The 26410-nt window shown below is 43.8% G+C and overlaps 1 protein-coding gene across 5 annotated transcripts in view; it reads right to left on the bottom strand.

Annotated features, from left to right (window-relative positions):
* Positions 1-26410, bottom strand: part of ACCS (1-aminocyclopropane-1-carboxylate synthase homolog (inactive)) — a 76323-nt gene that overhangs the window by 24685 nt on the left and 25228 nt on the right. The window contains exon 1 of one of the 5 annotated variants that reach the window (XM_063398354.1): positions 3343-3666. The exons of the other annotated variants lie outside the window; for them this stretch is intronic. The gene's annotated coding sequence lies outside the window, so the exon portion shown is untranslated. Of the gene's footprint in view, positions 1-3342; positions 3667-26410 lie in introns of those variants that run through there. 5 annotated transcript variants of the gene reach the window in all.

Here is a 26410-nt window from a genome sequence, read left to right as displayed (position 1 = left end):
AGGCTGAGCAGTAACTGCTTGCCTTGCTCAGAGAGCTACAAAGACAGCATCGATGTATACATTTGGCTCAGCTTCTGCTTTCCTGAGCCAAATATAATCCCCAATAAGGGGTGTCCCCTCACATGTTGCCATGCTTTCTTAGCAACTCTTACTAAATACCCTTTTTTTTTTTTTTTTTTTTTTTTTTTTTTTTTTTTTTCCTTTTTAAGCTTTTCTTTGCTGTCAGTTCATAAGAGATGGAGACTTTTCTATTCTCCTTCCTCATTCTCCCTATCTTGTGCAAGAGCTTCAGTGATGTTGCCCTTAAAAAGTCATCAACTGCTCCCAGGGACATTATTGTCCTTGTGTAATGACCAGTACCTCAGGAAACAGCCTGAGACCCTGTGGGTCAACACTGGCCCAGTGTAATGGCAACTGCCTCATCTGCACAACTCTGGAATCTCATCCAGCTATGCTATCATTATCTGAACTTGATGTGGACCAGAAAGAAAGTCCTGTTTTGAAGTACTATTTCAATGAAAACTTCCTGAGAGGAGGCTGGGGAAACCACCACTGTCCAAGCTGTGCAAGGGAGTGAATGAGAGGGAGGTTTTTGAGCTGCCTGAAACACATTTTTTAGTAAGGCTGGCAGCAATGTTATGCTAATATTTAAATTAAAATAAACACACTGGATTGAGTTCTGTCGGGAAAGAAGAGATAACCAGAAGTCAGATCAGGACAAGGTTTTGATAGCTCTAAGTAGATACTTGCCAATGCAGCCAAGAGTCTATCTTCTCTTCAAAGTAGTGCATGGATGAAAAAATTGGTCAGGAAAAGAAATGTGAAAGTGGTTGGGATGGAAGTCAAGTCTCCCAAGACTGGAAATCCTTCTAATTTCTCACATGGATCCAGAACCAGAACCTGAAATGCCTTTAAAACCAGTGGCCTCCCGACACTTAAACTGAAGCTGGGGAGCTTGGGAACCCTCTTGTTCCAACAGTTGCACAATCTGTCATTACTATTTGCAGACTAAAATAAGACAGGAATAGTCAACAGAAGTGTGCAGGTGATGCTGTTAACTTTGTTTCTAAATAGGCTGACAAACACCTCTTTTTTTACTGAGTGATTTCTCCTACCCTTGGCACAGACTGGCAGGGACTCTGTCCAGTCTGTTACACAGTAAGATTACCAATAGCTTGAGACTGGAAGAGAAACTTGTTTGCCCAAAGGCTTGTATGGTTTGCACAGCTATCCCATCTGGGCTCCCTGTTGTTCTCTTGTTATATGCCACATCTCTACCTGTAGCAGCACTACCATGACAATTCCTGAAAGACGCAAAGTTTTTGAAATATCACTTAAAAGACTCACAAACTCTCCTAAGCAATTTAGTGCTCTTCTACTTTTGGAATGAGAAGGTCTTCCTAAAGGCTAACCCTTTTCTCTCCTGCTACAGTATAAGTTGTAAGGGAGAGTTTTTATCCTATCTAGCACTGACTCAGAAAATTGTTTTTCTTCTTTCTTTCACAACAAGCTGAGAGGTTAGTGTACAGCCTTGTCAACATATTAAGAAAATGTAGAGAATATCTTCCCTAGACATCTGATTGTGGTTTTTTTCTTGTCTCAACTCTCTGAAACTAATCTATGGCTTTTGTGAAACCTGCAATCCACAGTTTGGCATAACACTCAATCCAAAAACCCACCAGTGCGAAGCAGAGAAACGAGGCTGTTTCAGAGACTGTATTCTTGTCTGTTTGTCTCAGGATAAGAATGGACTCTTAATACTGGCAAAGCATTTAAAATATTTGTTTTGTGATCACTTGAAATCACTAAAACCTTCTTGCTGTCCTGCAAGCTGTCACCTACCTTGTATTTGTGCAGTGGATTATTAATTCCTATTTTGTACCTCTCCATATTGAATATTGTTTCATTTGGTCCTCCAGCACCTGAAGATCCCTTTGAATTCTGACCCTGTTCTTCCATGTGCTTGTATGCCTGTCAGCATGACACCGCCATTATCACATTTGATAAGCATTATCTCCGTTGCACCTATTAATGGCAAGAGTCCCCTCATTGCTCCCTCCCATTTCATGCAAAATTCCAAGGACTATTCAGTGAATAAGCTTTTCCATGGGACTGTGACTGAAATTCCTGGAGTTTCACACAGGATCTGAGTCCATAGCTGCATTAGGAGTATCATGTGAAGGAATATGGAAAACCTTAGCCAAGTCAGAATATAGGACATCTCCTTTTTCTTCCCTGGTTGGGTCCTCTGTCAAAAAACAGAGGACAGGTCACTCTGATAGGATTTCTTGACAGGCCTGTGTACCTGCGACTTACCAGTTTGTTATCTTCTGTAGGCTTATGCACAGTTCATTTCCCCCACTTTTTCCAGAAATTGCAACTGTGGTGACTACTACCTAGTTTGTTTCACTTCCTTTTCTCCTTTCTTCAAATCTATCACTACATGCAGTCTTCTCTTATACTTTGGAATTTCATCCCTTTCCTGTGATAGCTCAGAAATATTTCCTAATATTTCTCAGCCGTTCCCTTAATACTGGACTTCATCAAGGGTGCATGAAGACATGTATCTAAGCAGTGCCTGAGCAATCCTAGGGTTAAGTGGTGCTACACAAAGCCAGCTCCAATCTCTCAGAAGTCCATTCCCTCTGACACTGATTGTGAGCCAACCCAGTCCTCGAAGCAGAAGAACCGCGTGCGTGCAATCTTGAGTCTGACCTCATTATCTCTGCCAGACTCCACTGTTTCTTCTCACTAGTGTGCATTACAGGGGTGCAGACCCATCCAGGAGACTGCCACAAAACTACTTCGATCTGCTGGTCCTGAGTCTGGTTTGGTTCAACATGCAGCTTCTCCATCCCAATAAATAGTGTATTCTTCCCTACCAGCCAAATAATGGGGATTGACCAACACGCATCCCGCTACACTGTTCTAGTTCCAAAAAAGTTAGCAGATGGAAATAATTACTCTTAAAAATAGAGTTCATGGTCACCCCGATCTCACTGTCTACTCTAGAATAGGCAAATGCCTTGTGTGTTTATGACTGCAATATTACAACAGCTTGTTTCCCCATTACAAAGACAGGCACAGGGCAATTCAGTGAATTGTCATAGGTCAAAAGAAGCACTAACCAAAGATTCCTCTTGCAAGAGAACTACCAACCAAAGATGCTGGATATCTTCTCAGAGTTCAGTGCCTCATAATAACAACAGTTTTGTTTATCCAGAGCTAGAATGCCCCAGAAATTAACTGCACCCATTGTCTAAAGAAAACAAAAATAATTCTTCATACCTTACAGCTGAAGCAAAACACAACTGGAGTAAGACAGAAATAGTTTGCTCTTACCTGTAGACTTTACTGGAAGAAGAAATGGACAGACAGTCAGTCAGATTTTGCCTTATGATCCTGGGTAGAGCTACAGTTATAAGTCTGGAAAAAGGCTGAGGAAATGCTCTCTTTGATGTTTATTTACTTTGTCAGGTACGTTCATCAGATTGCATCAAGGAGGTCCCAGAAAAGCATGTGTGAGAATCACACCTCCCCTTGGAAGGTTTTCCCAATCAGAGGCCATGTCCTTGTGCCCTTGGTTTGAGTCATGTGGCTTCCTTGAAGTATTTAAAGGACAGAATGTGTGCAGGTTATCAATCATCAGGTGTATGCCTTCTAGGGTGGAAGGGAATGTTCAGAATTCACAGATATTGCTAAAAATTTGTGAAAACCTGATTCTTTGGAGGCTGACAGGTGTTGTATTACACTAAGGAAAAGAACAGTTTGTTTTGCAGTTTCAGGCAAACCTTTTCTTTGAAAACTTAGTCTTAGCTTGAACTGTGCTGTATTCAAATCATTTAAACTCTATGATGTTTACTAAGCTGTTTTTAAACAATGATTCATTCTAGGGAACGTCATAAAAGGTTCTCAAAACATGTAAGAAAATACTTTTAGGTCTACAAATGACAGGTGTTCATCTACTCACTTCTTGAGATGTCAATAACAATCAGCAGTTGGTGCCTTGAAGAATGCAAATTCTTACTGTTTTTCAGCCTCTAACTTCAGAACTGCAAAGAGGGTTCCTGCAGAGATCATCTCCTAGCCCAAGACTGTCGCAGCAAATCCCCACCCCAGAGCCTGAGGGAATACTTGAAACCCCACTTTCCAAAGCTGATAAAGCTGAGGCCCAGTACCCTTTGCAGGTGTGTGTCTGAAAGCCAGTCTTTGCTGCTGACATGTTGAGGTCACTTTCCAAATGTGATACACTGTGGGAGCAAAAGAATTTCCTCTGGTTTAGTAAGCTGTTTCTTAAAATAGTAGGTAAGTGCAGTGGCAGTGAACTGAGTCAGGGTACTCATACCCTGAGGGCAGCCAGAAAGGCCATGCCACGTTCAGCCACCAAAGGAAGATTTCCCCGTGAGACTTGCCACCATTGCAAAGCTTAAAACTAGTGGGTGACTGCAAGAAGTAAAAGAAATTTTTTCAGTTTCTATTTAAGCCTTCAATGCATCTGTGAAGACTTCAAAAAAGGAACTGCTTTTGCGCCACGAGAGTTGTGCAGTGAAAACTGAGCACGGGCCAGTTCCACCTAAATCTCCCCTCCAGACTACTGGAACGTGTCCAGGACCATCACCACCCTCACTGACAGACGGAAGGAAATAGAGTTCACCAGTATTAAAGATGTGAGCTGCTTGGCTTGAATTTGAGTCAGATGTCTATAACCTAGCCTGTAGTAGCACCCTTCACCCTTTGTAAATCAAGAACAGGTGGGAGAGAGGGAACATGATGTCACCTGCAGTACTGTCAAAGAATTACGAAGAAGCATCTTCACATAATTTTCCCAGTTTCTCAGCCTTTCAGTCTGTCCTGTCATCTGACTGTGCACTCCTTGAGAATCCTCACCCTAAAGAGATTTTGTTTTAACTGAACCCAAACTTGTGTCTACCCTAAAGTTATCTTACTGATCACATTTAGTTCATGTGTCTTCACCCCTTCCCCTCTGCAGTTTTGGCTCCACTGCAGCTGAATAGGGTAATTATGAAGAAATAGACACATTAACTTTCAATATGAAATGTGTGCATTATTGCTATCTTTCTTCTCTCTGCTTTCCTGTTTTTCAGTTTGAGTGAAGCTGCTTTCATTCAAAAGTGACCAAAATTACAGAAACATTTATGAAGGAAATTAGTTACATTTCCAGTCAGTTATTTAGGAATGATGAATACCTAACAGAAAAACCATTAAGTCTGTTGTTGACCCACAGGTTATGACTCAAGCAGGCTGTTTGTCCCACAAGGGAACATGCCTTTTTCCAATTAGAAGAAAAAATATTTTGGCAAGCAAAGGCAGCATACAATGATATGTGTTCTGCCTGTACCCACGCTGCTACAATCTTTTGGGATTTTATTCATTCTATCTCCATGAAACTACTTGAACTTCACTAATTCAAATATACAAAACGAGAGAAATCAGAGCATAGTTATGTTCAGAAAGACATCACAAATTTCCAAAGCAGCTCCCCCTCATTAGCGTACTTCGAATTTCTTTGTCTGCAAACAGAATACCTCTTTCAGAAAGCACTGGCATCTGTTTAAGCTAATATTAATCTACTTTAATAATAGCAGCTAGTTTTAAACCACTCTGCATTTCATCTGCATTACTGACCTTTGATGCAGGGACTTTACTAAAGGGCAGTGGTCACTTGGTACCCCAGAGGCAGCCTTGTCTATCACTTACGTGTCTCCAGGAGGGGAAGGCATAGAAGACCTTGGGTGCCCAAGCAGGAGCCACCTTAGCAGTGTTGTTTCACCAGGCACTCTCTTGTGCTCCAGACCACTGGGGGAAGAGCAAAGTTATTGCTGTCTCACTTCCAAACCCAGGTGCAAGCCACATGCCTGTCCCACGTAGAGAATATGCCAGATGCTTACAAGTGATGCTGGGGAAAAGACGCAGCTGATCCACTGATTAAATGGTCAAGGTCTGGCCTCCAGTCTAAAACCAATCATAGTTATTTACAGAACAATTTGCAAGAAGAGAGGAAGAAAAGAACTTTTATTTACACCTTTCATAGATTTTTTTTTCCTCCATCAGGTGCTCAGCTAAAAGAAAAATACATATATTAATAGACACAAAAATGTGAAATTTCTTGATGGCTGTGTATCCCTATTCCAATAAATAAAATTAGAAATTAAACCAACATCTATATTCCATCAAAATATTGAGTTAGAAAATATTCAAAAATTATTTAAATATTAATAAATAAACACTGATCTCCATAAAGATGAGGCACAGGGAAAACAAAAGCAACCACAAGATTTATAGAAGAATCCCAGACTTTGGTAATGCAGTGCTGGTTCACTTCTTCTCCCATTTGCAGTCAGCCAAGCCTTTGCTTTAGCCCTTCTCTCTCTCTCTCTTTCCTCCCTCTCATCCACTGGGAATATTTATTTGCATGTGACCAGGCTTCAGATGTTTCCCATAAACTGAGGCGCTGAGGAGTACATTGCTGTGCCTGGGCTGGTGCAAAGACACTGCACGTCTGTGTAACCTGTAGCCGTGTTTCCACACTTGGCTGTAGCCCAGAAACAAACCCGCTGGCAGTGCTGGTGTGACTGGGTGTATCTTGGGCAGCGGCTGGGAGCAGGTGTGCAGTGTTTGCATTCCCCCTCCCAAACCACTTCAAGGCCTGGTGCCAGCTGACAGGAAACTGAATAAATACAGTGTTGCTCTTTACTCCATGAGAGAAGCTCTAAAAACCTTTACCATGGGCAGGAGGCAACTGGAGGATGCAGCATGCTCCAGACAGACAGAGCAAACAGACTGGCAGCCAGTTGTTGTCTCTCTCATGCATTTGGACATGAAGGATCCTCCATTTTGAGTTACTCCAGCATCACTGAGGATAAATTGGACCTCTTTCTCCAGAATCCCACTTACTTTCCATTTCCTCTACTGCCTCCATTTCCTCTCCAGGCCATGTGGCAGTAGAGGAAAAAGAGCTTCTTCCACGGACATGTCCAGTCTGAAAGCTTGGCTCACACAGGCATTAAAGTCCAAAGAAGATACTCCAAACATCCTTTCAGGAGGTACTTTTTTCGGACTTTGTGCTCTGGTTCACAGCCTCTATCAAAATTAGCTGCAACAGTATAAGCAAGGCAGGCAGTCCCATCTGTATTCTTTACTTTTCTGCTGCAGTTCACCACTTCTATAGGTTATGGCAACCTTTGGCAAGCTTCTGCACCAAATTCTACGAGAAGTTTAGAAATTTCATGAACCTTTGCAGACAAAGTCACTGGTGTCAGGTTCAGCAGTTGTAGCAGTAGGTGATGTTTGTCTCAGCAAAGATGAGCAGTACAGTGTCTGTGCTCCAAATGAAGCATCCTTGTCCATAATTCCTCCCCATGTTCATAGAAAGTACTGAAAGATGTAAAAAGGAATGAGCAGAAACAGCATAACGATGCTGATCTTCAGTGAAAGAGGCTGATCTGTACTAGGAGGTGTCTGGGAGCCTACAAAATTAAGAAGTCACCAGCACACTGGTATTTCAGTGCTCTGGGGTTAGAAGTGAGTTTAGTGGTGTTTTACCTCTGGTACCAGACTAACATGAGATGCTATGCTGATTACAATGATTCATAGTTTAAGTATAAACCTTCCCTAATCTGATCCAAGACTTTTCATAGAAATGGTGTAATATTTCTTCTTCTGCACATACTAAATTATATCATTTTATTCTGAGGGATATTTAGGGCTTTTTGGTGACATAGATTTGTTGCTTTCTCCTAAATATTTAGCTGTATGCTGTTTAGGTCTGGAATGTCTCAAGATGGAAGAGGGAAATGAGACTGCCTGGAGCTGAGCCCAGCATATCTCTGGCAAGTGTGCATCAATAAAACAAAACATTTACACACATAAATAAGAGATCATGGGGGAGGAGAAGTGGGGAACACAAATATCTCTCCCATTGTGTCCAGCTTTAACTCAAACAAAAATATTAGAGGTGGGGGGAAAGGGGCAGAGGAAGAAGATAACATGATAGACAGAAAAGAATGTGAAAAAGCTGTATTCCAGCACAATCCTTCCAGAGAGACAAATGAGGATAAGCAGGTAATAATGTGTGGCCTTTTATAGGAAGTCTTCCATTCATAGGAACTCTGTTCATTTCTCCATGACCACGTCTCACTGCTCTTTTTACCCACCGTTTTCTGATTCTGGATTCACAGGTTCTCTCTACAGTTAACCACAGCAAATATTTTGAGCACAAGTCACTTTGTGTCTCACAGAGTTTTGGAGAGGAAACCTAAGAGAGACCTACCAAGGCAACCTTCAGAGCTAATAATTTACTTTAATAATAAAATTATCTCTTTTATACTAGCGTGTTTAATGTAAGTGGAAAAGGATGCAGTCTTGCATCTACAGATCAGAAGGCAATGCACTCCATCACTTCCTCAAACTTCACTTTCCTCATGATGTGATCAATGAGACAGAAGCTATGGTGGTTTCTGTCTGGAACAGAACCACCCCAGGGAACGATTGAGACATGCCACTAAACAACACTAGGTGAGAGCTTGATAACTATGACCTCAAGAAAGAGTTGGGAAGGTGACAGAAGCAAAAACATCATCCTTCATTCCAGGGCTGCCTTAAGATAACAAAGTTTTCATGGACTTTGAGTCAATCCGTTGTGTTCCTTCAGGGAATTCTAGCTTTAACTTACTTTCCCTGAAACCAAAGCAGCATTGTAGTTATATTCCTTCTAGAAAGCAGGAATGTCTGTGAGTTACTCTCAGAGAGGCACAAACAGGTTTCCCTAAAAGTAAGTGATATTGGGAATGCTCATCCAGATAATTTCAAAATATCCATTTAAGCAAAAATGCAGCAGGTGGAAATCTGGCACAAGCAGTCATTTTTGGCATAGAGGTATCTGAACTAGGAAGCACATCACTTACCCCTGACACGACGAAAATGCAACCATAAGAGATTCAGAAGGTCCTAACTTATTAAGAGAACTGGGCAAAGAGCCTTTGCTGGTGTTCTAAGAACAAAATTAACCACTTACACTGAAATAAGAGTATTTATTATTCTTTTTCAGAAGAAATAGCCAAAATAAAATTGAAATTTGTGAAGGAGCAACTAGAAACATTTAAAAATACATATAAAAACAAAGAGAGGGATCTAGAGAAAAGGTTCTTTTACCAGCAAAAGAAAGCATATGAGCAAGAATGGAAGAGGGCAGACATAATCTTACCCATGTAAGAGATCACTTAGGCATCCCTGATGACCTCACATTGAAACATAGCTCCACAGGAATTTGAAAGACACGGCTCTTGTCTTGAGATCTCACTTGAGAAATAGTGCTCACAGGAATGCAAAAATATCCAGCAGAGATTTATGGAAACAGCAGAAGTACTCTCCATACTCAAATATAATTGTTAACATGGTGCTACCCAATGTCCATTTCAATGTTTTGTGCTGTCCTTTGATGCAATAAAAGCTGGCCTCAATGACAAACCTTTTTTCTAAGCCACTCTGGCAATTCCTGTGATAGAGTGCTGCACTGATAAGGTGCTGATATGTATTTCTTGTTCTAATCCTCTTCCACTGAGGGAAATCCATTTTTCCTTTCTAGGAGTCAGTGGTTTTGCTTCATTTTTTCCACTGAAAGAAGTCTCCAAATAATTCACCTGTATATTGCTCAAGAAAGTGCCTGCAAGCAGTGTTTGCAGCAGTACTGGAACAGGGAGAGCCTCCTGCCTGACTTCCCTGAAGCAGCTGAATTTCTAGGGCCACAGCCTCACTGTTCCAGAAAAGACAGCCTCACATGCCGGGTCAGAAGGGCTGCTCTGTTCGCTGCTGTATTTGAATTAAGGCTTTTTCTATTCATCGCTGTTCAATGACTCTGGAATTTTAAAGAATAGAACAAATTGCAACGGCCAAATTTCTGCATTCAAAACAAACTAGCACCAAGAAGGGGATAATTAGTCAGATGAATTAGTCTGTGGAGAGGGAATCAATCTGGGAAGCCTGTGCTTAAGAGAGCAATCACAGAGCTCCAGAGATGGGCTCATGGGTGGGTTTTCCAGAGACTCGGGAAATTACTGAGGCAGCCAGACCAGTAACATCTGCTGTAACAAAAGCACAAACTAGATGACAGGCCCTGTGAGCTCAGGAGAAAATACAAATGAGGATCCGACGCTGAATGCACAGGGCGCTGACGTCAACAGTGTTGCACCAGGAATGCTCTTGGCCCCTGCACAAACCTAGCTCCACCAGAATTCCCCCTGCAAATTCCCTGTGCCTCCCATCCAAACCCTCTGCCCTTTGAAGCCACTGGCCCGCTTTCATGTTTCTCTGTTGAGAACCCAAGGGGTTGAAAGCCTGTTCTCCACTTTGCACCCCACTGCACAGCGTAGGCGTCTGCAGCAGTGAAATCCAGCCGGCTGAGGCTGCATTGATCCAGCTGCTGGGCAAAACCCGGGCTGGAACCAGGAACCAGCTCCTGGTGCAGGGTTTCACTGCAAGCTGGAGTGAAGGCCTGGTCTGCTCAGGTTCACAAATGCTTTGACAAATAGGGTTATGCTTTGATCTCATCTGACTGTTTTAAGAGGAAAAAAACGTGTAGTGTGGAGATATTGAGAGTGGGTTGTTTTGGGTTTTTTTTCAGAGAAAAAACCCCACTTTGTGTCTGAGAGCTCAGTAAGTATCCAGGCAAGTCAGGGCAGCCAGTTTTTGGAAATTTCACTCCCACTTCCCTGGATGGGCTGCGTTGTGAGGCAGGCTCTGAGCTAGAATTTCAGGCCACAATTTGGACAGGTACATGAAAATTTTGATCTCAATAAGAATGAGCAAGCAGAATTTGCCAAAAGCCCCCTTCCAGATACAACTGTATTGGAGCAATAACAAAGCCCTGTGTAAGAGTATGAACTTGGCAAGTTCAGCCCTGTCTCTGAGAGCTGCATGGTCTGGAGTAGTCTCTCTGGAAGGACAACTTTTCCTCTAAGACTTTTAGTTTTCTAAGTCCTGGTAAATCTTGTAGAAGGTCGTACACCATGTTCAGACTCACACCTCTGTGTCAGATCCCTAATGACAACACACACTGAGAAGAACAGATATTTTCCAAACCTACAGCTCTAACAAACACCTGAGCATTTTGTATTTTCAGAGGAGGTCTGAGCCGGTGGGGGTTCTGGCAGAGGGAGCAGCTTTATGCCTGTTCCTTAAACAGAGACTGTGTTTCAGCAGGTCCATTGCACGTATGACCCCGCGGAGCGTATCACAGTACAAACAGGGAGCCCATGGGGCCCTGGTAGCCCATGAGACTTTTCCAGCTGTGAGTCTACCCAGAGCCAAAGAGGAAGCCATAACAGCTGCTGTCCCCAGGGCACCTGCCAGACCGCCCAGGCATCACCTGCAAATCTGGGAAGAGTTCAGATGGCTCTGATCACCTCCCTAATCAACCCTCTTTTACTTTCTGCTAAACTAGGTGGGAAAAATTCTCCTTTTTCTGCTGTATTCTTCATAAATCAGCCTGCCTTCTGCTCAACTTCTACTCCTCTTCTGCTTTGGTTTGGATTTCACCTATGTGTTTGTCATGGTTCAGGAATGCTATTCCCCAGTTTAGTGCCTCTACTGAGACTCTCTCAAATCACATGCCACTCTCTTGCTCCAACTTCTCCTCGCTGTTCCCACTCCGGCAGGATGAAGTTGAGAACTGAGACACAAAAGATGAAGATCATGGGATGAGATAAGGACAATTTACTGGAAACGGCAATGATATAAGAAAAAAAACAGTAAAAGCAACAATGTTTATTACAAAAGTATACAAAAGGGAGGGTAATTCATGCAAAAATGCTTACCACAGACCCCAAGACAATGAGAAATGGATGGTTTACCCTCACCACCCTTCAGAAGCCAGAAGCCACACCCTTCTTTTACTAACCCAGAGAGTCTCTTTCCTCCACCCTCAACAAGCATGTGTGATGGTATAGATTAACACATGTGTCATGACCAAAACTAGGACAGAGATGCTACTCCCTTACAAAAAATATCAATGAGTGCATGCACTTTCCTTGGCTAATGTGCAAGGGCAATTCTTATTCATTATCCATGCACCTCAGCTTAAAAACCAGGGCTCATTCCATCCAAAACACAGCCTTTGCACTCAACAATTTTGACAGCAAATTACAACCTGGGAGATCTTATGGGTTATATAGACTGCCAGAGAGAATATTCTCAGAGATTATGCAGCTTGATAAAGTTAGTATTTGCCTCAGGAAAAGGAAAAGCTACAGGCCTTCCAAGTCCACTAGTCTCAAGGGATTCATCCTTACTCCCAAAGGATTAGCTATTAAAAGGATTAAAAGCTACAGAAATAGAACATAGGCAAAGTGGAGGGGAAAAAAAAAAGGTGGGGCAGGCATATTTTTGACCTACTCGATTATCTAATTATTTTGAGAGTTAGAACATTGAATTTTCTGCTATTCATTTGTTAGCTTTTTATTATTTTAGACTCTTTCTCAAAATATTTGAATATACTCTACCATTTTCACCCACACTTTCAAGGGTTACAGAAATAGAAGGATCTACATAGATAGTGATATCACAGCCAGCATGGAAAAAAGTCTCTGCAGCGTGGGAAGATTGAACTGAATTAAGAAAAAAGTTACTAACTGAAGAAAAATGGGCTGAACTTCTTCTGCCATGAGAAAAAGAACACAGAAAGAGAGATAAAGGAAGGAAAGGAAGTAGGGCAGAACTCACTGGGGAATACAGTAACCAACCTGACTCACCAGTACTCTGGCACAAGTGCAGTGGGGGTCCACGACCTGATTTGGTATCCCTGGGGGGTCTCTTGCCCTAGATCTGGCAGGGTCAAAGCCTTCCTCAGCTAAACCTGAAAAAGTCAAGTCTTTGGGAGTGGGGAGCAAAGTTATTCTGCAGAAGTTTTTTTGACAGAATCTGAGAAAATATATCCTGCCCTGAAGGACAGAAGGGACAGTCCTTCTGGATAAGATCTGTGGGTGATGCTCTCTGGGATACTTACACTTAGTTGTGTGTAGCACATTGCTAGTAAGATATTATCCAAGTGCGAATTCAGAGAGGAGAAACAAACTCTAGCCAGACTCTCAGAACTGAGCTGTATCTGCCATTTGGCTGACAGACAAAACAGATATGCTCCTAAGTCTGCAAATATGGTAAAAACAAGTAGAAGATGTTTTTTGTGCATGTGAAAAGGACTTAATCTGAAAAAAAAAAAGAAATATGTGAGTAGGTAGAAGATAATGTAATTCAGTAAGACTGAAAGATTCAGTACTAGAGTATTTTTCAAGTCAGACTGGCCATAATACTAAGAAAAGAGGGAATGAGTTTGTTTTAGCAGAAAGGACAGGAAGGAAAAGGAATGATCTGTGATGCTGGGAAATTAGAATAAGTTTGGTTGAAAAAGACCTCTGAGATCATTGAGTCCAACCTTTTACCGATCACCACCTTCTCAACTAGGTCTTGGCACTATGTGCCACATCCAGTCTTTTCTTGAACACCTCCAGGGACAGTGACTGCACCACCTCCTTGGGCAGTCCATTTCAATGTTTAACAACCCTTTCTGTGAAGAAATTCCTCCTGATGTTCAATTTTAGCCATCACTGGAGCAGCTTGAGACTATGTCCTCTTGTCTGGTTGCTAGTTGCATCCAAAGCCTTTCCCTCATTCACTGGGCAGGTCACCTGGTCATAACAGTCAACCAGGTTGGTCAGGCAGGACTGTCTTTCTCAAACCCGTGCTGGATGGGTTTGATCCCTTGGTTTTCCTGTGTATTCTGTGTGATCACACTGGCCAACCTCCAGTAATCTGGCTCCTCCCAGTTAGCCAGGACAGTTAATAAATGATGCAGAGTGGCAAAGCGAGCCCTTCTGCTGCTCCCTGAGTACCCTTGGATGAAGCACATTCAGTCCCACAGACTGGTGAGCATCACAGCAGGTCTATTCTGCTCTCTGTCACTGTCTATCAGCTCAGGGAGCCAGCTGCCCTGAGCATACCACCCTTAAAGACTGAAGCACAAAAAGCATTAAGTACCTCGGCTCTTTCCTCATCCTTGGTGATGCTGTTTCCTCCCACCTTCCATCCAATGAAGAATACAGATTTTCTTCGGCCCTCCTTTTGTGGCTAATGTATTTATAAAAACACTTTTCATTATTCTCTTTCACAGCAGTGGTCAGATGGAGTTCAACTAGAGCTTTTGCTTTTCTAATTTTCTTTCTCCATGATCTAATGGTATCCTCGTTCACTTCCTGAGAAATCACAGAGGTCTATTTTGTGATGTGTGAGGAAAGGGTATCAGGTCCTTGGGTGCTTTCAAAGACCTAAATGCTTTTTCTGGAGTACTGAGTTCTGATGGTCTGGTGAAGTTATTCCATTTCCTGACTGAGACTTTCTTGGAAAAGGAAATGTGAAGAACAGCACTATGTCTGATGCCCTGCTCTCCAAAATCTTCGCATTTTCACAAGAGGTATGGCATTTCTTAGCTGCCCACTGGATGCTACCTCTCCACTCTACTGCATGCCAGCCCATCAGCCTGGAGCTCACAGAAGTTACTAAATCACTCAAGTGTTTAAGCAACACAGAGGAACCTGCAACAGAGGAAAGGTCACCTGAAGCCAGCTTTCATCACCAGCATTGTTTACTTGTCCAGCACTTCTTCCTGTGCTTCACTCCGCTAATTGAACCTTGACCTGAAACAACCTGTGTGTTTTTAAAAATCTCCTATCCAAGCGAACAAGAAATCCTGCTGATTTTAGCACGAAGGAAGAAACCACTTAAAGTAGGCAATAATAATGAAATCAGGCCCTAAAAGTTTAGATTAAGCTATGGAAAATTGCACCAGTGACTCATTCTGTCTGGTGACTCCTCATTTAGGATGCTGAGAAATATAGCCCTGCTTGGAGATGATCTTTGTATGTGAGGGTACAAAGAGGAAGGATAAAGGATGTACAACATCACCTTGCAGATGGGAAGAGAGAAAACCTGCAACACATGTTGGTGTAATGGGACAATGAAGTGAAGCAGACCTGACTTCCTCCCAGGGTCTGTCCAGATTTTAGTCTCTGTGAAATCACAGAATCACAACAATAACATCCCAGAAGCATCTGTTGTGTATCTGAGCAGCTGAGCAATGCAGCCCATCTACTCAAAGCTCAGCACTTTGGTGTGTCCTGGCAGCACAGCAGCAGGTGCAACAGGAGAGCTGGGCAGGGAAGTGGTTACAGCAAGGGACCTGCAGTAGAGTGCTTTACATCACAGACATAGAAAGAGAGGATTAATCCAAAAAATTCTATAAAAATAACAAGCAATGGGGAAAGGCCTGGACAGCCCTTCCAGCCCAAGAAGCAAACAAACATAATTAAAGCCTTTGCAGTATGCCTCCGAGCAAGGCTGCATGCAGTGGTTTCCCACAGGCAGGGTCCTGTGCTGGTCAGTGCCGGTCAGCAGCGGTCAGGAAAGCTGGAAAACCATCACTGAAGGCAGGCAGGGTGGCAGGTCACCCAGCCCTGCCAGGATAGTGGGGACAGGGGATGTGGTGGCAGCCGCTCTGCAGAGTGGGGAGGGAACACCCAAGCACCATGAAGCACTGCACTGAGGGTGGGAGGTGGGAAAAAGCAAAGCCTTTTACTGACTTCCACAAGAAGAGAATAAAAGTGACAAAATGAGAGCCTTAATTGCAGAGTAGAGACATATCATCCCCTCTGCTCTGCACCCCTGTGGGGATATGCCACGCAGATGTCTCTCTCTGGGGTGGTTGCCAGCAGGGCTTTGCAGGGGCTTTATCTCTGGGCTGTGCACTGGCAAAGAAATGATGGCTTTTATGTGCTCTCTAACTGCAATTGCAGCTCCAGCTTTATGTTCCTGCTTTCCTGGAAGACAGTTTGTCCCTCCTCTCCCTCATTTAGCCCTCCTGAGGAGCATAGGGGTGTTATCACAGCCCAAATGACAGATCAGGAGAGAAAAGACTGATGAGTGAAATCACAGATTTGACATTGGAGGCTGAGGTGAAGGTATCCCCATAACACAGACAGGCATCATGCCTGCAGGCAGAGTTGCTGGGAAACAAGAGAGCCAGAGGCAGCAGCTGCAGGGGAGGAATGTAACTGAGCCCACAATCCTTCCTTGGACACTTTGGAATGTAACTGAGCCCACAGTCCTTCCTTGGACACTTTCTGTGGTGCCTGGAGGAAGGTCATCTTCATGACAGCAGGAACTTTGGTCCTTCATACTGTTCAAGCAAGACAGACAACTCGAAAGAAGGAACACTTCAGTGGCCCCAGGGCATGTGAAAGGAGCAGTTCAGCTGTCAGTGGGTAGAGAAAAAGGTGCCCGAAGGACAGATGGTGTTGTGAAACTCATCTGTTTGTCAGAGGACAGCCCTGAACCTCTGAACCACTCACATCTCATTGCAGGGCTGCTTTTTCACTGGGGAGCAGACAGGTGTGACTCACTCAGATATGAGCTCGACCTCAGAGTCAGAGGGTGGCCTCTTATCACTGCCCCCAGTGTTTCCCTCAGCCTGAGCACATTTTGCTAGGCAAGGGCAGATAGCTCTGCCACTTTTGCCACCAATCCTTTAGCATGAGAGGAGGTGAGGCACTAGTTAATTAATTCTGTTCTGTCACAAAACAGGAAAAAAAAAGGAAGTGTTGTCTGAGAATTACTTCTTTTGGAATATCTGGCAAATTGGAAACATTTGGCTTGAGATTAAGTGAAATGTTTTATTAGGTGGAAATCAAGTAATTTCCCTGGGGAGGCATTTTCTACAAAAGCCAAGGGAATCAAACAGAATGGCTGGGTTCCCAAAAGAACAGAAACTGTTCCCGGGCTACAGAAGAGAGACAGTACCACTTGGGCTGAACTAAGCACCTGGCCATGGAACCCACCTTGACCTTAGGAGTTACTGGAAATGAAGAGCAGCTTCACAGAAGGCAGAGTAGCCCCAGCACTGTTTGTTCATAATGCAGGAGAGAATCCCAGGTTCATGTACTTCTATCTGCCCTAATTACCCTTCCTCTTAGAGAGTCCCAATCAGCAAACCATCAGATATACTCCCTGTGTATTTCAGGCTTATCTTCTGAAGCCATCCCCCATTTCTACAACAAAACCTGATGTAGGCCCCCTGACGACTGAAGCACACGGACTTCAGCCTTTGCCAAAAGCAGGCTTGGATGTGGGTGTCTCACACCAAAAGATCTTCTGCCCTAGCGGGTGGACTGGGAAACCCAGCAGTAACTGCTAGCCAGTTCTGCATAGGAACCAGTCTGCAAAACATGAAACATTCTGTTACAGAAACATCAAAAATGGATCAGTCTACTTCAGCCATAGATAGACAAAACAATCTGCTTGTTTTTACATAAACTAATCAATCATTTTGAGCAATTGGGTACTGCTGCCTTTGGCAAAATTAAAACAAAATCTGGTAAGGTGGAGCAAAAAAAAAATGTAATATGTACATATTTCTGGATGTAGTTTTTCTCATATCTTTGCATTAATTATTTTTTCCTTTGGTCAGTGATGAAAATGGACACACTTTTTGACTACATGCAGCTTTTTCAGTAACATTTAAATAGGCACACCAACTGTGTGGCAGAACCCAAAATCATGTGGAACAGATGTGTCATGCTCCAAGAAACGTGTGAGCAAAGCCTCCTGTCTTCCACTGGTATGAGAGATCAACAAGGCTGTTTGGGATCCATGAGGGTGCTGTAAATACTAGAGGGAAGGACAACCAAATTTTGCATAAACAGCATCAAGGTCTTTTTGTGTCAGCAGTCAGCACCTCAGAAAATTACCCATGACAAGGTTTTCAGGGACAGAAAAGCTCTGCACAGATTTCTAGCTTCCTTGACGTAAGTGCTTGCAACACACACTTACTGAACATGCTCTTCTTCAGGGCCAATTTATGCTTGTTTTAATACCCTTTCCAAAATATCTTACTGGGGTCATGGGAAGTGCTACGCAGCCAAGTCAAGTGACAAGCATCAGCATGTTGTCAGCATGTGAAAGCAAAAACAATTCCTTTTTTAAAGGAATTAGTGAGTCTAATGACTGAGCTAATCTGAAACTATGCCAGGAAAAAATGCATCTGGTAAAGGAGAGAAACCAGGGGGTTTTACCTCCAGTTACTCCCCTAGGTGAAACTCCTCCTCATCCCAGATGCAAAGCCAAGCATAGCAGAGACAGTAACAGGATGGCCAAAGCAGGGATCTGGCAGCAGAACATGCTATTTCCAGTCTATGCTGATCAGTCCATCATTTCTAGCACAGCCTCTGACAAAGCCAGCTCTCCACGTTGCCTTTGCCATCTGTAAAATCAGGAGAACAGGTGGATTTGTCCTACTTCCAAACCAGTAATGACCAAGCCTGACAAGCTGTGCTGTATTCCCACGCCTGTGAGACAGAAAGATATTACTGCCCCCACTTTGGAAATGAGGAACCAAGAACAGGTGAAATGTAACAGCTCAAATTTTCACATAAAACTCTTGACAGAGCAGCTGACCCAAAACAGCTGTGCCTAGGTCAGGGCTTTCATTCTGAACACCTTACTTCAAGCCCGACCTGGGAGTTGATCTAGAAGGTAAATACTGATGTCTGTGGGTGAGTTTTTCAGTTTTCTTACAGGACTGCAGTTCTTGGATTCACTTCATTAAGAGCTCAGTCTCTATTGACTTATGAGCAGCAAAATTGCACAGAGAGAAACTGAAGCATCCCACAGGTAGTGCAATGTCAGTATCCTGTGAAGCCCTTGGAAATGAAACAGTAGGCATGCCAAGGTTTTAGAGGCACAATATTTCAGATTTGATACAACTACATAGAATTGGGTCATAGGATCTCTTCAGCCAACAATTAAACTTCCCTAGAGGTTTTGGTTCTCCAGGGTGGGGTTTTATTCAAGCCCTAAATATACCTGTGACCAAATTTCCAAGAAAGGAACATCTCCTGAATGTAGACAATACTAACACTATTTTTTTGTTGGTAGTATAAAGCGTCAAACTCATTCTGTATAGACAGAACAGACCAATATCTTATCAGAACCCATAAAACAATTTTCTTTCTTGCAAAGAATTTTAGAAACGGCCAAATTTATTCTGCCCTTAGACTCCACTGGATGAGCCTCTGGAGCCTGTGTGCAAGTAAACCTCAGTGCAAATTGTATTTTAAACAGCAATAAAAACAACTGCTGTCTAAGAGTATAGTGGTGGTCACAACACCTCCAACCATATCTGCTCAAAATTTCAGTGAAAATAAGGTGGAAGTCAGGTCTCAGGCTAGCTGACTAATAGGATTTCCTTTCTGTAAACATTTTCAATAGCTTGAAATGTAACTTCAAATAGGCGTTTTAAAAGTTTGCAAGTTTCCTATGAAGCTGAAATCATATAAGATTTTATTTCAGAAATGCTGATACATACAAAACTTTAGATGCAGACCAGGACTTCACCAGCTGAGTAAAATGACCATAGTTTGGTCTTTTTCCAATATCATGGCTGCTCAGCAGTGAATAAGGATGGCAAAGGTATTTGGGAGTGAGCAACAGCAAAACTCAAGAGTCACACCAGCTTCACACAAGAATCAAATTTTCAAGTTCTGAGGACCAAAACAACTCCTGCTTCAGCCAGCCAGAGGGTGCTGGACTGACTACAGGGCAGCAATTCCTGGGCAAATCTCAGCAGCTTTGTCTGTGCAGTTCCCAGATCAAACATTTGATACAACAGGCAAGTTATCCAACATGAGACTGACAACTAAAATTTGTCAGACCACGTATGTTTCCATGAAACATTTCTGCTTCAGCACACATAGGTTTGCTAACTGCATCGGCTTTGTTGAAACATTCCTGCTCAGTTCCTACTCAGCTTGTGGAAACAAGCTCTGCTTAGTTCTGCTTGCTCCCAAAATTACAATTTCTTCTCATACAAGCAACAGGAGAGCTGTCATTAGGACCATATCAAGATCCTTTGAGCATACAAATGAACAGGCTAATTCTGTTACTGTCATTCATCAGCTGTAGCAAATTGTGTACATGTGCTCCCTTAACCAATCTGTCACAGTACTTGGAAACACACTGGCCCACACTAAATGCACAGCACTGACCAGCTCTGCAACCCTTCATTAATTACTGTGGAATTATAACCTAGCCCAGGTAGGTGCTTTTCAGAGTGGAGCTTCAGAGACAAACCTTTTTTTGGAAACAGGCACTTGCACGGTCCTTAAAAGCCCAGCTAGGAAAGGAAAGCATGTTCCAATTAATCACCACTGACTGACTTTCCTTTGTGTTGAACAGACTGTGCTGAACAAAGCAAACCTAGAGCCTGGGGTATTTAAACAAAAACATAAACCAGTGAATTGAGAGACTATAAAAGGAAGTAATATATAAGAAATCACATTTCTGCATGTGTTCACAGAACCACCTAGGAATGCAGAGTACTGGCTACATTGGCAATACTGGGGCCATGTTGTCCTCACACTTCAGTAGGCCATGTAGGAGGCATCAGATACTCTGCAAATTACTGAATTCTCTATTAGAAAGAATACAGTTCTTTCTGTATAACAGAAAATTCAGTCACTTTAGTTCCCACAATCAAAGAGGTCCATCAGGTAGGTCCCCACTGCCACAACAGTCCTTGCCAAGTCACTGCTGGCCATCAGGGATGCTGGTACCCAGACTAAAGACAGAAACATTGGGACAAAGTGATAGGGTCTCCTGGATATATGGCTACATCTTCTCATGAGGTGTGGGTGGCTACAAGCACAGTGTGCTCAGTGACCTGCCTCCTCCTCACGAGCAGCCCACAGCCCAGCTGCAGAATAGCCTGAAGAGATGTGCCCAAGCACAGAACATCCCAGGAGATGGCCTCCAAACCCACACTGAGATGACATCAGGGTGCTCTTCAAGGAGTCCCTGAGCTCTGGTGTCCCACCTCTGAGTTCTCTTTGGAGCAGGGATTGTTTCCTGTATATAACTTGTATCAGGTTTGGAGCCTCTGGATGTTACTGACATGGGGTGACTCAGATCAAGAGGGCCTGAATCAGCTTCTACTAGATGCAATTAAGTAGATGTGTAAATGCACTGAAGAAATTACTGCTGGGGCTCATTACTGGCCAGGGGACAGATTTACTGACCTGTGCTCATCTGCACAACCCATGTATCAGGCACCACATTTCATCCAGAAGATGACAGAGCCACCATGAGAGATTTTCTCTTCCACAAGTTCAAACTTAAAAGAGTTAAAACAAAAAGGACCTCTGCCCCAGCTGCATAAATAAGAATATTTCCACTCAGAACAGAACTGAAATGGAGGTTAGATAAGCAAGGCCTTGGCAGCAGGAAAAACAAACAAAGCCAGTCCCGGCGTCGCCCATTGAGAAGCAGCTTGTTTTGCCATGGAGCAGTTTGTCACACAAGGTCTGCAAAGACTCACTGGCAGGCACAATCCATCTGGGTTTCTGTGAGCCCAGACAGGAGGAGGAATGGCTCCCAGTTAGGATGTTTCCAGTGTTGTGACAGGAGGGCAAAGCTGCAACCCATCCAGGCACTCAGCAGCACAGCAGCAGCTAGATGCTCCCTGGGCAGAGGGCTAACCTAGAGGCTGCCCTTGTTCGAATACACCCTGTCAATTGAGAACAGGAAGCCAGTTTAATCAGACCATATAATTCCCTGGCAATCCTCACTTCCCTTGGAGAGGTTTTTCATTAATAACAGCCCAGCTTGGCTGGGACAGAGGTGGGAAGCTGGGGTTATTCTGTTGAGATCTCAAAACTAAGTTGAAAACAAGAGACATATAATATCTAGGCAGATATTAGAGCACTCACTTCCACACACCCCTCTAAGGAATCACAGAGGTTTAGGAGAGAGGTCTGAGCTCACCCCAACACCCTCACAGAAATTACACTATTGCAGTCACTCGTGAAGGAGCTTCAGCCCAGCACCCTCATGCTGCTGACAAAAGCAGCGTGGCTGTGCTGAGCCCAGCTGCACCCACTAACCTCTTTTGGGAGACCTTGTCCTTTTTTGCTTTGGGTAGGCTGGCTGATGAATAGCTCCTTGACTGAAGGGATGATTCAGATACAGCTCTAGCAAAAAGAAACTCTTGTGCTATGACAGCGACACAGAGTGCAGCATCTCTGTTTTTGTTGCTCAAGTGTCCTTTCCCCTCCTGCACGTCCCTCAACTCTCTTCCTATAATTTTATTCCCTGAGCCGAGTGATTGCTTTTAACAAAGATGGTTGAGTCATTTCCCAGCTCTGATGTGCCATCTACCAAATGCTTCAGATGACTGATGCCTTAAGAAAGAACCCTGCCTGTTCCCTTACTGCACATCTTAAAGCTGCCAAAATGGAGCAATTATACCCAATTTCTGTGACAAAGAACAAGTAGACCTGTCATTATTACAGCTTCCCCTTGGAAAGGCAGTGGGTGAGAGAAGGAAATACATGATCAGTGTCACAACAATAACAGGCTGATGCATGCCATGAACTGCAGCCGGCTGTGAGTCTGCCTCAGGAAGGTGTCTCCTCACGTGTGCAGATAACAAAGCCCATGAAAGATTGACCTGGGCATTACAGGAGAGTACCACTGTTCAATGGTGGGCCCAAGGGAGCAGAGGTGCCCCTGCAGTGGACCCTCTGCCAGACAGCTGCTGCTACACCTGTGGTCCAGCTCCCAGTACAGACTCCAGAGGACATTAGGCATGGCACATTGACTCCCCACACCATGCAGAGCATACCTAGGACCTCCAGAACAGGCAAGGCAGCTCTCTGGGGAGCTGCAATATTCTGCTCTGACTTTTCAACACAACACCCACCTCTAATAGGGACAAAAGTCTGTCAGACAGCTGCCAAGTAACCTTTGTATGAGGCTACAGAACATTTTTCTGTGGCCTCACATCCACCACAGGAGAATATGTGTACCTCTGGCTTTTATTCCTTCCTGTACATAGTTCCATAACGGTGCTGAAGGTTAACAGAGGAATGGCCATGCCTATGATCCCCAGGGAACGCTGGCACCTGTTGTGGATTTTGGCAAGGCAGTGTGCACAGCACCTTGCTGGGTACTTCCTTGACTACCTCAAGCAACCAAAGCCACACCGCACATCACTCCCTCCCCATACTCCTCATGTTCATCCCCATAACTCCCTCACACTTTCTTGATCACTAGTTTCTTGTGGACATAATTGATTAGCTGTTGCCTGGCTCAGAAGATGCCTGACATGCTCCAGTGTGCCTCACGGCAATGATGAGTCTTTCCCTGGGAACAAGGAGGGGAGGCAGCAGGCCCTGTTCTCTTCAGAAGACTCGTGCAGAAGGTTAGAGACCTCCAGCTTTGTTCAGCCATAGTGTGAGGCTGACAGATGAAGGAAGAACAAGTAGAAGAGACAAGGCAAGTGGACAAGTCACAGTCCTGAGACCTGAACTTCCTTGCATGTCCCTTGTGTCTGGCTGGACAATTAATATTTAGAACTTGGATACAATCACAAATTTCAACAAGCAACACAGAAAATCTCTCACCTGCCTGACCAATCTCTTTTTAAGGGGTCTGTACCACTCCAGATTTTTCCTTCCTTCTTTCCAATCTCATTTTCTCTGCCCCCATGTTCTACTCCTCACCCTTCTTTCCTTTCACAGGCTATAACTGTTCCAACTCATTACATGGGCTTCTAAATCATAGGACCCATTACACCTGATTCAAGCCCTTTCCATCTCATGGCTAAGGCTCTCCTCTCTCATGAGCCTAGCAAAGCCCCATTCCCCGCTGGCTGCTGTCTCCAGTCAATATGGACATGTTACACTCCAGCACAACCCCTAGCAGCCACTGCTCATCCTGTCCTGTTTTAAGCTCAAATCAACACAATAGCACTATGGAAGTTTGAGGCATACTTTCCTGCTCCCATCTAACAAGAGTCAGATGCTGTGACTTGCTAAGGTCTGATCCTGACAGTCAAATACCAGAGAGACCTCAGCTGTCCCAGTCATTTCCCTGCACTCAGCCTTCCAGCTCCCAGCTGGGTCCAAACAAAACAAACCAATGAGAAGCCTATGGCTTGAGCCAGCCCTTTCACTGGTTCAACACTTTGTATTGCTGAAATAAAAGTGTAAGTGAGAGCAGAATAAAGGTAAGGACCTACACTCAGGAGTCTGGAAAGCAATATACTGTTTGAACTGTTGGCAGGAGATTTGCTTTATAAGTCAGCTTATGTTTTCAGGTTTGAGCTTAGCCTATATCCCTTGGAAAAAAGCTGTGCACACCTTCCCATCTACAGAAGACAGTCCCAGGGAACAACTCTTTTAGGCATTTTGTATATTTTAGCATTATGAATACCCTTGGACAAAAATCATCATTGCTCTGTGGCAGGGTCACTGATCCAGCCTTGCCCAAAGTACAGCAAAGTTTTCTTTAAAGCTGAGTGCTTGTCTCCCCAGAGCGAGTCTCTGCCTCAGATACCACTGCCTGTCAAGTCATTTCTCTGTTGTCATCTGGAAGAAGGAATAACAAGCGAAAAACACAAACCAGTGTGGCCTGGGAAAATTCTGACAGCCTGACAAAGGAAAGCAGAGGAAGTATCTACTTGTTTATACATTTTCAGATCTTTGAATAAAGATTTCCCTGAAAAAACATCGTGACTTCCTCTAACCAGATGAAGAAAAGAAGATGTCAGCTTGTATCTCATCAGATTTTCTGGTGTAAAATCTAAACCAGGTATTTAGATGGATGATGCCATTCAGTGACAGTAATTTTCCTTCTGAGAAGCACTACCTGCATTTAAAAACACAGACTCAACCAAACCCAGTAAAAGAACAGAGTGTACAGAAACCACACACCACCCACTCAGCCTTACAGATGCAAAACAACTGAACTCACAAGGAGGAAAACAAACAGGGAAGGCAGCAGGAGCACAATGCCTGGCTCAGGCAGCAGCAACCAAGCAGCAGCTGTATCACAGAGGTGGGTAAATGGCTGCACAAACACAGCCCTGGGCATGTGGTCACCCATGTCACCCCAGAGGCCCCTCTGGAGCTGCCAGGGGTTCCAGCTGCCTCCTGCCCTAGCATGCTTCTCCAGCACCAGAGCATATTTCTCATTGTGAAAGACACTTGCAGAGCTGTAGTGCCCCAGACTTCCCCGAGTACAGTAAGTACATGCTTGGCCCCTGTTGGTTCAGCCACTTCAGGAAGGGCAGCAAGACTAACATGGGAAATGGAAGGGAAAGTTGATACAGGAATACATTGGAAGATCTCAATAAAGAGCACAACAATAGGATTACACAGAGTCAACAAAGGACAGAGCAAGGGAGTTCTCCTTGGGTATTAAGACATAAAACAAACCCTGATGAAGCTGTTCCAGCAGAGCAAGAGGTTTCTGGAGAGGCTTTGAATTCACCATTAATGAAAATATTCAGTAATCAGCCAGGTGTGGCCCCAAGTGACTTTGCAGCTGGTCTTGCTTTGAGTAGATGGAAGGACCAGGTGATCTTCAGAGGTCTCTTTCAGTCCAAATTAAAACAATGGTGTTTGATCAAAAGCTACCATTAAGAATTGGAACAAAACAGGAGCTTGAGAATAGCTATTCACAGTATTTAGGAAGAGAACTGTGATTAGGGAGACAAAATAATTTGGAAATATTCTGTTATTGAAATGAACTTGATCAAATAGATTTTATTGTCATATGCCTGACATTCCAGACATTGCTGGATGCATCCAGAATGGGAAAGCCAGACTGAGAAGAAAAGGAGAAGCACCTTTCTCCACCTTCAGGAGATGTCTTTCCTGCCCACCATGCTTTGCATATTGCATAGGTGAGGGTACGGATGCGCCCTAGGAAGAGGCAGTGCCGACAGGTTCTGGCAGGCAGGAGTGACCTCTCCTGGAGAGTGCAAGCCTGGTAGCCCTGCTCCAGGGACGACAGGAGCCCAACCACAGGCTCTGGTTGCCTCTGTTTGGCCAGAGTGCAAGAGAGAGGCCCCTGACAAATATCTGCAGGCACCCCAGTGTCAGCCCCCAAGACACACATAGAACAGACACCCACCATAGCATTGTCAGCCTGCAGAGAAACACATCTTTGGAAAGTACCTCTGTTTTGTATTTAGCATGAGCAGGATTGCCTGATAATGAAACACTCTTCACTTCATCCATAAACACAGTTCTTTACGTAGATTTGATACAAAAGATATTTAAATCTGAAGGGCCTATTCCAATTAACCTGTCTTTTGAACAGGGTGAAATGCAGAAAGGTGACTGTAGAGAACAGTGACAGTTATTAAAAGTAGTAACCTAATTAGTCACATAATTACATAATTACAGAAAAATTGGAGCTGGGAGGGACTTCTGGAAGTCACCTCATCCAAGCTTCTGCACAAACAGGTGTGATTAGGTGGTGAGGTTGCTCAAGGACTTGTCTGGTTCAG

This window comes from Prinia subflava, chromosome 5 (assembly GCF_021018805.1).
Source record: "Prinia subflava isolate CZ2003 ecotype Zambia chromosome 5, Cam_Psub_1.2, whole genome shotgun sequence".
Classification (NCBI taxonomy): domain Eukaryota; kingdom Metazoa; phylum Chordata; class Aves; order Passeriformes; family Cisticolidae; genus Prinia; species Prinia subflava.
This window is presented reverse-complemented; position numbering and strand designations above follow the sequence as displayed.